We start from the raw sequence: 12,060 nt of genomic DNA, 5'->3' as shown, positions 1-12,060 counted from the left end.
AGGGACTTTGACAGCACACCACTGCTCTCTGCAAAGAGAATCGGTCAGCTCCTGGCTGAGGACTAGGGGGATAGGGGCAAAGACAAGGACTCTGTCCAGCTAAGTTGAAAGTGTGTCTGAGGACTGGAGATGAGGGAGCAAGATCAAGGTGAAGAGAAAGTCGGGAAAGATACACCAACCTGACAGCACACTCCACCCCAAAGATGTGGGCATCCAGGTGGAGCGAAGCTGAGGCCATCAGTCTCCACCATTATTACTTCATCACCATCGCCACACTGCCACTATCAGCACTGTTACAAGTACAGTCACCAACATCACTATCACCATCAACCCATGAACACTACTCATTGGTCTCTAATGCCCTTGCCAGCCTCTCCCCACCTGCACCACGTTGAATACCCACCTCCCATTTCTGGTCTAGCAGATCTCAGCTCCCTCGTACACCATCCACACCTTGACACATGCCCCCACCCTTCACCCTACCCCCACTAGTGCCCTGAAGGGCTTAAAAGAGGGGCAGGTGGTGTGAGTCCCCATTGTCCAAATGCTGGGGCTTCTGGTGGGACACTCCCTAGACAGACAAGCTCATGCTTCTCAGTATCCTAAATCTGGAATTTCTGTCCGTCTGGACCAAAGGACTTCCATGGAGAAGATATTTCTAAAGAATTGGCTCAGGACCCCAGTGGTCTGGGTGAAGGTCTGCTCAGTCCTTTCCCACAAATAATCCCACCAACCCTCACGCCTAGGCTGACCCTCTTCCCCCTTCACGTCCCTGCCCCTCCCACCGTCCCTTCCCATCTGCTCCCAATAAGTCGAGCTAACATCTCCCAACATGCCTTTCAGCTCCTGGTCCCTGCGGGAGGACTGAGAAGGCACGACATCCCCCATTCTGGTCCCAACTCAGGGTGTTAACAAGGAACAGGTTTCACCCCAGCTGTGGGTTGGGCCCTCAGACAGGAGTTTCCTCCCTCCTGCCTTCTCTTTATTCTTCAAATGGCCCAATTTCCCCAACAGATGCTGGAGGTTGAGAAGAGAGAGGCAGGTGGGGAAAGTGAAGGCTTCTTTCTGGAGTGGAGGTGACAGGGAGGGGAGGAGAAGGTGAGAGCCTGGGGAGGTAAGGGGGACACTTCCTCTGGAGGTGCCTGGGGAAGCAGTGGTCCAGAGGTCAAGCAGAGGTCAGACCCACAATCCTGGGGGGCAGTCCTAGGGGAGAGCTGGATGCTGAGGTCCCCTTACCAACCCAAGTCTCCTCAGCCCTCAGCCTCAGCTCATACCGCCCCCATCCTCCCATCTCGCAAGCCCTGGGGAGAAGCCTTTTTTCCCTTAAACTCTTCCGAGGGAGCCCCTAACCTCCAGTAGGATTGACCACAACCCCTGCCCCGACTGGCCCAAAGCAGCCTTGCCAATCTTGTTTGCACAGATCTATCTATCCGCTACCTCAAAGGGAAAGCAGCATCTGCCTCAATTGTCTGCCCTCTTACACGAGGTTCCGTGCTCAGCACACACTCCCTGAGCGCTTGGTGACTGGATGACTACATGAACGCAATGGTGGTGCTCATCCAAACCAGCAGCCTGGGAGATGGAGCATGAAGTCTTGTTTTCTCTCTCCCCCTGCTCAGCTGTGCAGGTTTAGGTAACTTCCTTGCTGCTTCTGGCCTCAGGGGGTTGGACTAGATGCACGGGGAGTGGGAAGGCTGCTAACTCCCCAACATGGTAGGATCTGATGGGCTGTTGCTGAGAAGTATACATAGGAACTGCTTTGCAACCCCAGTGGCCCCCACCAAGCCTGAGGTCCAAGCCTTCTCTGGGAATGCCTCTCACAGACTTCACTGGGGCGAGGGCTGGCTGGTGGACTGGTCTGGGGGCAGAGCAGCGCTATGGACACAGCCTTGGACAGGATTTCCTTGTCTCCTCAGAGGCCAGGTAGGGGTTTCCCAGGATTCTGCATGGTGGGAACACCATGAGAAGCTCCCCCAAAGCCTGGCTGTCTTTGCCAGGCCAAAGAAGCTGCAAGAGACAAGCCAGTATCCTACAGCCAGGCTCTCAATGAGGAGAGGTGGTCTCCAAGGCAGAGCACAGATCCCAGGGCTCACCTTCTCTGCCATTTGTCTCTGCCCATGAGCACTTCAGCAGCTCAGGAGGTGAGGGGAACTGGAAAGACCTCGCCTCATGTGGGCTCCCCATGGGAGTCATGGTAAACCAGGAGACTTGAGAGGGCAATGTGCAGCCACCCCTAAAGAAGTAGAGCTCTGGAGGCAGGCAGAAGTGTTCTCAGAGCTCCAAAAGTCCAACCCCCTGGGCTACCTCCTCCAGGAAGCCTCCCCTTCCTTAAAGGGAACTCCTTCTTGTGTTCTATGGTTATCCCTTGGCCCCAGGGGCAAGGGCAGAGCTACTGCCATTTATTTGCTTTTCCTGGACCTGGGAGGCAGGTAAGTCTGTGCCTAGCTACTAATTATTCTATAGTACCCTGGTGAGCACCCTCACCCCTACATAGCCCCAGAAAATTCAGTGGGTCCCAGGGGCTCAGTGATTCTAGCCCTCTGGGGCTTGCCATGCTCCCAGCCTCTGCTGCGTTCTTCACCCCACCCCAGCGTTCAGGGCCAGGGCTGCTGTGTCAGGAGAACATGCTGTCCTGGGGCTGCCATCCTCAAGAGCCTCCACGCTCTGCCATTCTGCCTGAAGTCCTCAGAAAAACCCTCCCAACCCTCCTAGGACTGTCCTGCTCCCCCACCCCAGTCAGCTTACACCATGCCCAGCATCAGCACCACTGCCTTACTCTCCTTCATCTCCCCTCCTCTCCCACCAGGGCCCAGGCCCAAGCTCTTCCTCCTTGGCAGCTCCCACAGGAATCAGCACCTGTCCAGGGCTCCCTTGCCCTGTTCTTGGTCAGACCCCACATGCCCACCTTAATGCCCTTGAGTCTCAGCTGGGACATGCTTACTTCCCATACCTCTCTAGTCTTTGCCAATGGTTCTAAGGGTCTCCTTGGACAGGAGGCACACTTCCGCTATTTGACTCTGGAGGTTCCACCTCCCCCATCAGAATATGTGCTCTCCAAGGGCACTGCCTTCTCCATTAATCTTTGGTCTTTTCAAGTCCAGGGGCTGGTGGCCTGAGGGTCCCTGAGAGCAAGTCTTGTATCTCCTATATTGGCCTGGGAGCTCACAAGCAACAAAGACCATGTCTCCCCTTGGATGGTATATGCCTCTTCCTCCAATCAGTGGGATCCCTAAGGCAGAAGATGTGCCTCTCCCATTTGACCTGCGTCTCCCCCATCAGACTAGTGGCTCCTAATGGAGCGGACCTAGCTACATAATTCATAGGACCCAGTACAAAGTAAAAATGCAGGGCCCATTATTCAAAAGGCACTAAGAATTTTAGGCAGTGACAGGAGAGCATTCAGGCAAAGGCAGGGCCCATCTCAGCACAAGGCCCTGCGCACAGGTCCCATTTCCCTAGGGCTGGACTGTGAGGAGAGTACCATGACTCCTCATTGAGGCAGAGGGCAAGGAGCTGAGAGGCTGGAAGGGCACAAAGCCAAAGGGAATGGGGAGAGACCTGGAGGTGAGCAGGCCCCCGGCCTAGAGGAGGGGTGCACAGGGTCACCTCCAGGAACAATGGGGCATTCAGGAGCAACTGGGCTTCCCAGCAGGGCCCTGCCGCCAGGCTGCGACTCATGCTCCACTCACTGAGTGAGCACTGGCAGGGGCTCAAGTAGGAGAAAGTTGAGGTTGCGGAGGTGGCCGTGGTGGAAACATCTATTTTTACCCAGGCGGGTGGGGAGGTAGTTCAGCGGTGGCTTTGAGTGAGTCCCAGAGCAGCCACCACAGGGGCCAGTGAGGGCCTGGGCTGGGACAGTCATGAGGGAAGGGGGGAGGGCAGCCCATGGCAGCTGGGGGCCACCCAGGTGGCCCACCCGAGCAGCACCCAGTCAGGCCTGGGTGGGCCAAGGAGCAAGATAGCCTCCCTAAAAGAGGCCCAGGAGGGCACCGCATCTATCTCCAGTCTTGCTCTCCCAATGTCACTCAGGTCCTTGCAGCCTGACACAATTAGCCTGGAACAAAGCCAAACACTCGTGGAGCTTAGCCCCCACACCCATGCCAACCCTGATGAAGGACCACCACCCACCTCCCCCCAGGTCCCTGGGGATGCTCTGGCCTATCGACGTCAGTAAGGGTAGAGGAAGAAGAGTCTCGGGCAACTTACCCTGATGGGGATGCCTGCTGAGTTACCCACAGTTGGAAGTGGAGTGTGGGTGGGCCTTTAAATAGGGAGCCAAGAGATGTGCTGCTGAAGCCAGGGAGTGAGGCATAACGGGGGAATTTCAGACTCTGCACCAGCCTGGCACTCTGCTTGGGTGGCCCCTACCCAGCCTCTAAGGAGGCCAGCTAGTCCCCACCACCTGCCCGTGGCAGCCAGCATCTGAGGCTCCCACCTGTCCTTCCCGTGAGGGAGATACTGTGTGCTGAGGTGTTTATGTTACGTAAACCAAACCACGCTCATCAAGACAATTTGTGGCTCCCCCTGAGTAATGAAAACTCAAACGCCTTCTTGTGCAGGGCCAGGCTGGGCTCCCAGCCACAAACCCTGGATCCACTTCACACTCCCAGATTCCTCTGGACCCCGGCCAGCATGGGAGAGGAGGACAGACACCCCCACCTCTGCTGTGCTCACCTCTGCCTACCTTGCTGGGCAACCCCAAGGAAGGCAGGCTCCAGCCCCTCAGGCAGCCTGCTGAGGCTGAGCCAGGAAAGGACACGGGTCCCCTGCCCGGGGGTGGGTGGGGGGGGGACCCCAGCAGCACCGGGAGCCCTGTACTCCACTCTGGGAAGGCTCCCCCTTCCTTTGGGGACAGCCTGCCATCCATAGGCCACCAACCTCACTCCACAGCACCTCTTCCGGATTCATCACCTCTCTGACAAAATAGCAAACACTTCTCTAGAGTTGTCTTCCCGCCTATCACCACTTTTAGGTGAGAAAGTTGGGGGCAGGGGTCCTGGGGCAGGAGCTACCCCAGGGGTGGAGAGGAGACAATTGAAAACAACGTCCACACATGGCTGCACTGCTTGGGTCCCACAGAGCCCTGGGACGGATGCCATCTCTCTCGTTGTCCTTAAGGCCAGGGCCCTTGGAGGCGTGCACTGTACAACCTGGGCAGCCTCCTCATGCAGCCCTGTCAGCTTCTAAGGAACGAGGGACAGATCTGGGCTCCCCCCAGGGGCATCACTCACGCTTTATAGGTCTTCTGAACAGACCTGAGGCAGTCCCCTAACGAGTCCTGCCTGTTCCATGGGGCCCAGCAGATTGGGATCTAGCTCATAAACCACAGAGGTCTGAGTGCAGACAGCCGATGGGAGGAAAGAAGGCGCTGGCCCCAGCCACCAGCTGGGGGGAGGGGGGAGGAGGCTGTAGACAAATGGTTTTTACACTTTGAGTTAATGAGGGTCAGGCAGGGGCACCCACTGGCAGGAGAGGATAAATGAGAGGAAAAGTTGGGGGAAGGGGCAGGAGGAGGAGGGGAGAGTCTCCAAATAAGGGAGGTGAGCGGAACACTTAACGCAGTCATAAAAACCTCTTAGAGACACACACACAAAGAACGGGTCCGCCCCACACAAGCTTCCAGAGCCCTGCTGCGTGCCAGGCCTGGTGCTGGAGGCTGTGGGGCAGCTGTCTCCAGTCCCCTTACTAGCAAACCCTGTCAGTGGAGAGTCTGCACTCCCAACCTATTTCTCTCCCCATAGACTACATCTAGTACGACCCGCATGAGTCCGTTCCTCAGGGCACACTGAGCTGAGGACAGGGTCTGGACCAGGTAACGGACATGAACCCTGATCTCAGCGGGGCCTATCTCCTAGTCCTTGTGATGGCTCAGTTCGCATCACTGACTTCTTGTCAGATCTAATGAGGTGCTTGTTTTCTCACCTCCCGCTGCAACCGGTCAGATGAGCCCTTGCTGGGGTAGAAGATGTGTGCGTCAGCTCTGCGGGCATCTCTGCTTTGTGTGGTTAGCTTGCCCTCGCCCTGCTATCCTCTTCTGTTCACGTCGTTAGCTTACCTCCCAGCAGTGTTCCATGGCAGGAGTCTTTCTAAGCCTTGGGTCCACTTCTGGGAGGCCGGATCCTGTGATCTGCAAATCCTCTTAAGCAGGCTCACATGGAAAGCTAATACGTGGGAAGCTGATAAACAACGGTGATACTCCCAAGTACCCCTTCCCTCAGGACACCTATTTACCTGACGTAAAACCTGTACCCATCTGTCCCATGGCATAAGAGGAGTCCAGGATGGATCTGAATATAACATCCTGGGAAAGGGCAGTAGCTTCGATTTTGTAAGTATTCTCTTCTCCTACACCAGCAAAGGGTTGTGTGCCTCCTGAGGTCCCCGGAGCCCACCGCCAGGGTAGGGGGAAGCAAAGGGGTGGAGGAAACATTTTATATCCCCTTAGAGACTTGGTAGGAGAAGAAAATGTAAAAGCAATATTTAAACACTGAGCATCTACCACGTGCCACATTCTCCATTCCTGTCCTCTGGCCCTCAGGGTGACCCTCCTCCAAAGGAGCTACGACCGCTCCGCATCTGGTGGTGGGGAGAGAAGCCAGAGAGGTGGGACTCAAGTTCAGGCTGACCCAAATAACCACAGTGACGGTCAGCAGGGTGGTGAGGGCCCTGAGGGAGGGGCTGAGGCTCTGAGCCTACCCTGCTGGATGCATCAGAGACAAGGGAGGTCTGCCACAGTTGGTGATGCTCCGACCGACTCCCTCTTCCTGCCCAGACCTACGCTCCCATTCCCCTGGGGTCCTCACCTGACACACCTCACCACCTCTGCGCCTCCATAGCTTTCCTGTCAAGCTTTCTGGAGAATCAGCCACCTGCAGACTCAGGACTCTCTCCTGAGGGCAGGTGATCCTGCACTCCCCATCCTGTGTATTCATTTCCCCTACCAGCCTTCCTAAGCCCCACCCCAGCCCTCAGCCCCCAACCCCAGGTCTTTGGAGGCAGCCTGGAAGCCTGGAATGGCCTTCCATGAGCAGCACTGACTGTGGACAGCTGGAGGGAAAACCTAGTTTTTTTAGTGAATCCTCTTTCCTGAGTCTTCCCAGGGATTCAGCCTCTGCCTGGGGGTGGCTGAGAGACCTAAAGGACCCATGCCCTACAGAAGGAAGCGTGGCCCCACATGCTCAGCCGAGAGCCCTGTCCTGACCTCTGGCATCCTGAGGCATCTTACCCCACCTCCTATCTCAAGGACGCTTCAAGGCACTTCAAAATAGCCTCCCAGAATGGCTAGTGAAAAGCCCTATGGACAAGATGTTCCAAAAGAGAAGAAAAAAAGGAAAGTACCAGAAGTCCATCAATAAGGACCTGGCTAAATAAACTATGGCTTATCCAAATGATAGACTATCACAGAGCCATAAAACCATGGTGCAGCGCACACTCAGTGATGTGAATGGAGAGTCACGGTAGAGTGGTTACAAGCCACCGTGTACAGTGAGATCATGTTCTTTAAAAATACTAGCATATATTTCATACTCACGTGGAAAATTCTAGAGATACCTATGTGCCAACAGTGGTTCTTTCTGGGTAATGGGATTAGTGGCTCTTTTATACTCTTCCTGTTGCTAGCCGATTTCTCAAATTTCTATAATGAACGTATAATACTTCTGTAATAAGACAAAAACCAATAAAAGCTATTTTTAAAAATAAAATAAATAGTCACCCTTGCCCATCTGGAAATAGTGTGTTGCCCAAATCCCCAGCAGGGGTTAGAGTGGGCAGTGAGGAGTGTGAACGCTGGAAGCACTTCTCCAAGTAGCAGACCATGGGAAAGAAGATAGCCAAGGAGGCTGTGTGCCACACTTAGCCTCGCCTGGAGTGGGTGAGGGCACCCACTTCATTCCTGGCAAGGGCAGACAGGGAGGGATAGGAATGGAGTGACGACTTGCTCAGACCCCGCCTTCCCTGGCCCGGAAGAGTTGAAGACGAGCTGTATGAGAGATGACAGGCAGCTCCCAAGCAGCGAACAGTATGACCAGGCCAGCAGGCCAAACTCCTTCCTGCCTCAGGGCCTTTGTACCCTCTGCCTGGAATGCTCTCACCCACGTTTTGCACGGCTCCCTCTCTCAGTTCAGCCAGGCTTTACTCTGATGTCCTATTTTCGGAGGGCATCCCCCATGGGAAGGGCCACTGCCCACCGATCGTCACTTTCATTTCCTCCCTCTGCTTTACTTTTCCTCTTCATGTCCCTTCTCACTACCTGCAATTGTTTGTTGTCCGGCCCCCTGACTGGGAGCTTTCACAAGGGCAAGAGTTCTGTGCTTAGAGCAGAGCCTGGGCACACTTCACAGCGCCCGCCCGAGGCTACCCCCACGCACGATCGCCTCCTTGCTTCCGGGCCCAGCCATCGGGAGGGGGCTCGGCCGCCTGAGACTGGGGTCTGGCGGGGAGGGCCTGGGCCTGCGGCGGGCAGGGAAGCAGTGTGGAAGGAGCAAGCGCTGAGCCAGCGTGGCGGGATCTGCCTTTCATTAGCAGCTGTGGGGCCTGAGTCTTGGTGTTCTGGGCTCTAAAATGGGGTTCAAAAGAGCCGCTTCTCACAGGTGAGGATTAAAGGGGACCGTGTGCCTCGTAGAGCACCTGCCCGGCAGTTGGTGCTCCGTAGCCGAGGGCTGCCCCTCTCAGCAGCCTCCAGCTTCCTCCTCACCCCAGAGCTGAGCCGACTCGCCACCCCCCCACGTCCTCCCTCTCCCCAAGCTTCCAGCCCCTGACCCCGCTGGGAACGGGAGAGGAGAGGTGCCTGTAGCCGGTAGGGCAGGGCTCATCCTGGGTGCGGCCGCCTGAGAGCCTGGCCCGGTGGGAGGTGAGCCTGGCATCTGAGACAGCCTCTTTATGGTGTGCAGCCACCTCCCACATGGTCCTTGGGGGCAGGGACCCCAGCTCCGACGGCTGGCCTGGCACCGACTGACCCGGGGCTGACACAGCCAGCCTTCCCTCTCCCTCCATCTCTGTCTCTCTATCTCTCTCTCTCACACACACACACACACACACACACACACACACACACTACACACACCCCCACCATACACACACCACACAAACACACCCACATATACCATGCACACAACACACACAACACGCACACACAACACACACATTATACAACACACACCATGCTCATAACACAGACCCCGCGTACACACACCCCTGGCTGCCTGGCTGCCCTCCCTGGCCTCCTCCCTCCTATTCTCCGTGGTGGAGGTGTTCCCTCAGGCCCATTTTTCTCATTCTTCTGGCAGCCTGAGCCTAACTGTGAAAATCCAGCTCTCCCTGGCCAGGACTGGGTTATGTAAGAGGCCCCAGAAGCCCTGGGGGAGGGGCAGACCGAGCCTCGACCTCCAGTGGGGGGGGGGGGGGGGGTGGGGGCAGCTCTCAGCTCAGGGTCCCAGGGCCATTTCTACCTACCTGCTCCTTCCAGCCTCAAACTCCCTACTGCCCACTCACACACAACACCCTCATGTGAAATCCAGTCTCCGCCGATTCACCCATCCTCTTTCAAAACCAGCTTCATCTGACCTTCTTCAGGAATTCTCATGGAATCAAACACACCCAAGCGCCCCCATCCCTGCAATCCCCTGAAGGTAACTCCATCCCCCACCTGCTGCTTGCTTCCAAAAGAGTGAGAGGATGAGGCAGTGGTCACAGAGAGCACCGCCCCTCAGACTGAGAGGGGATGCACTTCATCCTGGTGTGGGCTAGACAGGACGTCCCAAACCTCCCACAACCCGAAAAAAGGGTGTCAGGAGAGGCTGTTCACATTCCCCAACCCCCAGCAGGCTTCTCGAGGGACACCCTTGGGCTCCCCCCATCTCTAGGCTTGCTAGGTAAGCTCCTGATTGCGTGGGGCTGAGGGAGCTGGGTCCAGCTCCCAGGAGCAGACCCTTGTTAATGGAACTCAGAAAGGGGTGGATAAACCAAAACGCCAGTGTGGAAGTGATCAGCGAGTGGCGCAGCTAGCGTCGGCACGATCTACACACGCACTCCCTGTAAGCAGGCCTGCGCTGGAAGCCAAAACAGCATCAGAGGTTTGCCCACAAATGGGAAGGAAGAGGGATGAATTCAGTGCTTCATAGCCTCGGGGAATAGCAAGCCTTGTCAAGGGGCCCCCTAGCCAAGTCTCTCTTCCCTGGACACAGTCAAGGTGGGTGTCTGAGACTCACACTTTTCTCTCTAGATGGGTGAACATGTGCTCCATGAAGGCTTGCCAGGCCTTGGGACCAGTCACCTCATCAGGGAGCCTTTGCCAGCCTACGCTCTGGTCCCGCATGCTGTCATTTCCTAGCGCAGTTCCGAGGGCAGCTCGGTTTCCGCCAGTTCTGTGTTGGTTCTTGGATGGCACCTTGCTGCTGCCCCCAGGTTCGATCCGTGTGGGGGATCCAGGAATGATTGCAGCTCTTTCCTGGATCCTGGACAGCAGGGAAGGGGAATGAGGGTATGGATCAATATCCCCTGCCCTGCTCCATTTTCCAGGCTCAGCCACGCACTTACTCGTCCCTTCGTTTCAGTAGCTGGCAGAGAGTCATAATTGAATTTGCAGTAGGGCTGAGAATGAAGAAAGAAAACCCTTTACATGTCTGGGATTAATTTATCCCTGATGATGGCCACATTCACACGCTCCTTTCTGCTTAGGTTTCCAGAGCATTCTGGCTGACAATGGGAAACACACACACACAGAGAAAGCATGTGTGCCCTGAGTGCACGCTGGGAGTGTGCGTGTGCCTGCATTCGTGACTGTGTCTGAGAGCGCAGGGCTTTCTGGGTGGGTCTCAGCATGACGGATGCAGCCGTCTGCCTGAGTGGGCCTGCATGAGGCAGAGGGCCTCCAGCATGCACATCCATGGGCACCCAGTCTGGTCATTTGTGGGCAACTCTCCCCCAGCTCACCCAAAACCCAAGTAGAGTAACTGAGGCCATGCTGCTTTGCTATGAAAGGAAAGCCTGGACACGGTGGCCAAGACAGGATGGTGCAGTGGGCACAGCCCGGGGGTCAGGGCAGCTGCACAGCTTCTCCCACTCCCTGTTCTCATTCAGAGAGCAGCAAGCCCAGTACCCTCGGGGCAGAGAAATGGGGTTACCATCATCCCCACACTGGAGAAGCCCCCACCAAGAGGGGAGCCATCTCCAACCTGCCCTGTCTTCTTCTGTAGTGTTCTCACTGCTCCCCAACATCCAGGTCAGCCCAGAGCTCCTTTTCAAAACAAATTTGAGTGCTCATTATGCATCATCACGGGTCATCCCTGCAATACCCTGTGAGGGAAAAGCCACCATCATTCCCTGTTTCAGATAAGAAAATAGAGACCTAGGGGTAAAGTGACTTGTCCAAGATCACAAAGCTAAGTGGCAGAGGCAGCGCTTGAACCCCTGTGTGCCTGATTCTAAAAGCCACACTCTGGCCATGGGGACTAAGAAGGCCACTTGTGACAAGCACCAGGTGTTGTATGGAATTGTTGAATCACCATATTGTACACCTGAAACTGAATCACACTGTATGTCAACTACCTGAAATTTAAATAACAACTTTAAAAATTAAAAAAATAATAATAAAAGCCACCCTCTAGTAAAATCTCTTTTGACCAGGGATCTGTCAGCCTGGGAATCCTTTTATAGACTGAGGAAGCCTTTTGGTCCTTGAAGCTCTGCTCCCAGACAGTGTCTTACAGGTGAGTTTAGGTCTCCTCAGTGGGAGTGCTCAGAGGACAAACCTCTCTGCATTCCCACTTCCAGGGAGACCCTTGAGGGGGCCCCTCCTGGGAGTTTCAGGCAGCATTATCCTCTGCCTTCCCTATCCTGAAGGATCTCTTGACAGCTTCTTCCTGTTCTCTGGACAGTGAGCAGAGGTGGCAAAAGTGCTCGAGGGAAAACAGAAGAAAGTGTAGATGGCAAAGAGGTAGAGGATACTAGACTTACTCATTATAAGTGTGAGTAGATTTCTTTGTGGATTTTGGTCTTTTGTCTCACCCTTGGTTCTTGGTCAAGTTCCTTCAGAGAAGATCCCAGAAAATCTCTGCTGAA

The sequence above is a fragment of the Vulpes vulpes genome, chromosome 8 (genome assembly GCF_048418805.1).
Source record: "Vulpes vulpes isolate BD-2025 chromosome 8, VulVul3, whole genome shotgun sequence".
Taxonomy (NCBI): domain Eukaryota; kingdom Metazoa; phylum Chordata; class Mammalia; order Carnivora; family Canidae; genus Vulpes; species Vulpes vulpes.
The sequence above is the reverse complement of the archived record's forward strand: the minus strand, read 5'-3'. Positions refer to the sequence as shown.